Consider the following 5,000-nt stretch of genomic DNA (forward strand, 5'->3'; position numbering starts at 1 on the left):
TGTTAGGACCTCATTGCTATACAGAGTTATGACCTTGTTGTCACCAAAATGTAAATGACCATATTTTAACCTGCTATTTAAGGCTGTCATAGCCATATTCTTATAACAATAGGGCAGTCATGGGTGAGCGGTTCGGGCGTCAGACTTGCATCCTAGAGGTTGCCGGTTCGACTCCCGACCCGCCAGGTTGGTGGGGGGAGTAATCAACCAGTGCTCTCCCCCATCCTCCTCCATGACTGAGGTACCCTGAGCATGGTACCGTCCCACCGCACTGCTCCCCATGGGGCGCCACTGAGGGCTGCCCCCTTGCACGGGTGAGGCATAAATTCAATTTCGTTGTGTGCAGTGTGCAGTGTTCACTTGTGTGCTGTGGAGTGCTGTGTCACAATGACAATGGGAGTTGGCGTTTCCCAATGGGCTTTCACTTTCACGGCTTTCAATGCAGTTAAGTTCAAGAGAACTATAGTTTGGAGATATGGATCCCAAACGGAATGGAACAGCAGCGGTTTGTAGTTGTAGAGAACTAATTAACGCCAAGTGTTGTTAACCTGTTGTTTCTTGTTTACCTGTCACAGTAGCCCATAGCACTTTTGTCATAGAGAGCAACTTGGTCAGTAAATATGTGCCTGCTGTATAAAGTAGCAGTATTTGGATAAGTTACAGCTAACACGGACGGCGAACTTTAGACACAAACTAACGTGAGTACACAACACACACACTTGTGTGCACGCCACGCACTGACACTATCTCTACAGTGTCTTGTCAACTTTCCTTACATTGTGTGCGTGTGTGTGTGTGTGTGTGTGACAGAGAGATTAACAAGAGGCTGGACGCTGCGTCCATCACCAGAGGGGCCGGGATTGCTGCGGCAGCTAGCCAATTAAAGGAGGAGGATGAAGGAGAGGAGTCTGACGATGCAGACATCGCCATCGTATGCAGGCCACGCCCTCGCAGGAAAACCAGCCAATGAAAACGCTCGCAGCAGCATCAGCAGAACACACCGGCACGACTGGTAAACTTAAAGATACGCCACAGACCAGACATACACCAAATACAACTAGCACAGGTACACACACACACACACACACACACACACACACACACACACACACAGAGAGCAGGACATCTGTTTTGTATAGCGCTTTGCCTAGTCAAAGACTTTTTACAGGAAGTATTATAATTCTGTTTTATAGTTGGGGGAAGCCATGGAAAGTAGAGAACCCTATACAGCTGATGTGTGTGTAAGTAATATTTATGTGTATGTGTGTTGCAGACAGGGCTTCTGAAGCATGCAGTGGAAGAGCTGTCAGTCAAGCTAAAGGTCCCGCCCTCCAACCTGCTGCTGCTGCACGGAGAGGCGGAACTCACACACTATTGGCCAGCTAGGACTCTGCATCGCTGACATCATTGGTAGGAGTGTGTGTGTGTGTGTGTGTGTGTGTGTGTGTGTATGGGTCTGTGTTGGTGCAAGTCAGTCTTGGCTCCTTCTTGATATTATACTGTATAAGTTCATACGTATACCGGTCATATATATGAAGAGTTTATTTGCAAAACGGTGTATCTCCATTTTGTAGAATGTTGGGAAATTAACAATTTTGTATTGGGCATTCCACTGCATTGCATTGCAAAATGAATTTCATATAAGTTGAAAAAGTATGTTCTCAAAATATTTGAATGGCAAGAATTCACACATAGGTGATAGGACCTCTGGACAGCCATTTTCAATAATAAAATGCAAAAAATGGTAGATACACCGTTTTGCAAATAAACTCTTCATATGTATATATAAATAATGAAATTAAAAATGAATTAAATTAAATTCACTCAGTTTAATGAAGATCTAAGAAGATGTCATGATATCAATGTATGTATACCTGTAGTTGATTCGGCTATACTTAGTTTGACTGGTATGCTCATACCTTTCAATCAGTTAAGTAACACTTGCTATTAAGTATTATTGATGATGTCTCTCTCTCTCTCTCTCTCTCTCTCTCTCTCTCTCTCTCTCTCTCTCTCTCTCTCTCTCTCTCTGTCTCTCTTTCTCTCTCTCTCTCTCTCTCTCTCGTCCTTTGTCTTCTTCCTCCTCTTCTACTTCTTCTCAGTCTGGAACCAACTTCACATCCCTCTTCACTGCACTACTGACACTGAGATGGAATCCACAACCCAACCACTAGTGGTCTGCATTGGGAATCTGAAGAGTCTGTCATCACCGCCAGGAATGACCGCGTGACCATTCCCGTTGCAGACGGCCTGACTTGCACAATTGACAAGCTGTTCAACTGGGTCTGCAACTTGTCATATCCAGCACAGCTCAGCTCTGTTTTCACCTTCTTTGAATATGTTTATGACGTTCCATCTCAACCAACAAACGACCAAAGGTACTAGAACTTCTCTCAAAGCTTCCCAGCAACCCAGTGATCACTCAACATGTGTTTATGCCCAAAATGTAAATAGTTACTACAGACATCAAGAAAGTAGTTTGGCATCTTTGTCAAGTACACACTTTGTCAGATGCACAGGGCATGACGATAATTTGCAGCCAAGATGGCTGTTCAAGTGTACAAGGACTTACTACGTAGACACCACCAGTCCACAACAACAGAAATGGGTGTATCTTTCAATGACTCTTTTGAATCCACTGAGATTCAGACAACCTATGCAGCTTCAAGTAACACCCGAAGAAAGAGCATTTCGTGTTCCTTCTCAAGGACAGATTCTCCATAATTTACCACTTAATGACAATTTATCTGTGTTCATGCTTGTTAGGATTATTACAGAGAATTATTTTGATTATCATTTTGGCAACACTTTATTTTAGCATTACATCTATTAGCTCTAATACATACAGTGTTAATGCCTGTATGCTCTAAAGCAGGGGTTCCCAAACTGGGGTGCGTGCACCCCTGGGGGTGCGCGACCTGCCATAAGGGGGTGCGCGAGCTGAATAGAGCAATGGCGGATATGTGAGTTTTTAACCAGCATTAAAGAACATTAAGTAGTTTTTAATTGTATGGTGCATGCATTGTATGCTGGTAGGGTCCATCTGAAGTGTAGTTTAACTCCAAGACTATTGGAAAAGAGGATTCCCCAAAATGACTGTCCACAATGTGCAGTGAATGAGCAGTGAATCTATACTTGCGTGGCCATCAGCACACCAAAATTTCGCTTAGGGGGTGCGCAAACCACATTGAAATGTACAAGGGGGTGCGCAGGGGGAAAAGTTTGGGAACCCCTGGTCTAAGTAACTTGGCAACTAAGGCATGCACTAAGCAAAATCAAATATATGTTAGGCATGTATTCGCAAATTCCTTGTTCATGCACAATTAGGAATTTATTACCTAATATAACCTCAATAAGGACCTAACAAATGTTTGATTTCGCTTAGTACATGCCTTACAAGTTACTTATACAGGCATTAACCCATTGATGCTGGATGTTGCATTGGCCCTGGCGCCTGGAGTTTTGTATGGCATCAGCACCCTTTTCTGCAAGTGCTTTAGGCATCAATGGGTTAACATTGTATGTATTAGTGCTAAGCGATGTAATGTTAAAATTAAGTGTTACCATCATATTTAAAAATATATATATATGTTGTAAAACTGGACGATTGTGAAATGATATGATGTGGCAGATGTAAGACCCATTGATGTAATGCAGAGTTTTCATTCTGATGAACTGTCTCTTAACCCAAGGTACAATGTCTTTTCTTTCAATATGTTGGAACCTATTTCATAACAATGTTATTTTCAAGAATATACAACACTACTTCGAATTTCAAGACTTTCTGGTTTTGTTATACACCGGTAATGTTGTTAAGAGATGATAGTGTACGAGTCATAATCAATACTTCATGAAATTGGCAGTGGTGTTAATTATTCTTGAAAAAGATGACATTTGTTATCTCCCCCTCTTCTGAAAAGCCTAACAAAAAAGAATATGACAGTAAAGTTAATGTAATACTTTTTTTTTTTAATTGATTGTAATCACAACTGTACCAAAAAAAAAACGTTGTATAGGTCTTTTAACAGTGCAAGAAAACACACGCTAAATATATGTAGTCAAGACTTTTGAAGATTGAACCCTGTAAACAAAAGTGTTTGCTAGATAAAAGTAAACCCCCTGTCACTTTCCATGTGATAAATGTCAGTATATATTTGAAAACTAGAAGTTTCAAGGTTTTTAATGCTGTCACTTTTATGTTTGAATGACAACTCACAGAGTTACAGATGTTTTTGTAGAAGTGACAGATGGGGTCACCGGTGACCCCGTAGACCTCAGAGTGTTAAGGAAAGACTGTATGAGTTATAATGAATACTTGCTGAAATACTGAATAAACAGAATTTATTGTAAATCTACGGAATCCTCCTTTTTATAATGAACGGAAGTACATGTAAATGAACAGAAAATGTACTGTAAATCTACGGAATTCTCCTTTTTTATGATGTACGGAAGAGCATGTGAATGAACGGAGAATTTAGTGTAAATCTACGGAATTCTCCTTTTTTATTATGAACGGAAGTGCATGTGAAAGAACGGTGAAGTTGCTGTAAAATTACGGAATTCTCCGTTGTAGAATAAACGGAACTGTCCGTCACATAACGGATATGTCCCCGGTAATAAATTGCCAGGACTTTATCCGTTTTTTTACGGATTTTTTTTTTTCAGTGCACACACACACACACACACACACACACACACACACACACACACACACACACACACACACGCACACACGCACACACACACACACACACACACACACACACACACACACACACACACACACACACACACACACACACACACACACACAGAGGAAAAGACATGTAATTTATACTGGATGTGCCAGTCAGCTAATTACACACAAGTTGGTGCACATTCACACACAAGCACATAGAGAGACATGCATGAAGACTTGAACACACACACACTGACACCGTCACTGTTTTTGTCACAGACATATTACATACTCAATGTGCTGATGGGCACAAACACACGGA

General features: G+C 41.4%; 1 protein-coding gene and 2 long non-coding RNA genes across 3 annotated transcripts in view; 2 read left to right on the top strand and 1 right to left on the bottom strand.

Moving 5' to 3' along the window:
• The window catches only part of LOC134441421 (uncharacterized), a 1,780-nt gene extending 1,672 nt beyond the window's left edge, over window positions 1-108 (top strand). Inside the window, exon 3 of the long non-coding RNA XR_010033161.1 lies at window positions 1-108. This exon is cut by the window's left edge and continues 162 nt beyond it. This is a non-coding gene — a long non-coding RNA (uncharacterized LOC134441421).
• The window catches only part of LOC134441525 (protein quaking-B-like), a 123,323-nt gene that overhangs the window by 70,657 nt on the left and 47,666 nt on the right, over window positions 1-5,000 (bottom strand). The window lies entirely within an intron of this gene.
• LOC134441185 (uncharacterized) lies at window positions 840-2,512 on the top strand. Its single transcript, XR_010033112.1, has 3 exons — window positions 840-1,012; window positions 1,274-1,410; window positions 2,103-2,512. It is a non-coding gene; the product is annotated as an uncharacterized LOC134441185 (long non-coding RNA).

This window comes from Engraulis encrasicolus, chromosome 24 (assembly GCF_034702125.1).
Source record: "Engraulis encrasicolus isolate BLACKSEA-1 chromosome 24, IST_EnEncr_1.0, whole genome shotgun sequence".
Lineage (NCBI taxonomy): Eukaryota > Metazoa > Chordata > Actinopteri > Clupeiformes > Engraulidae > Engraulis > Engraulis encrasicolus.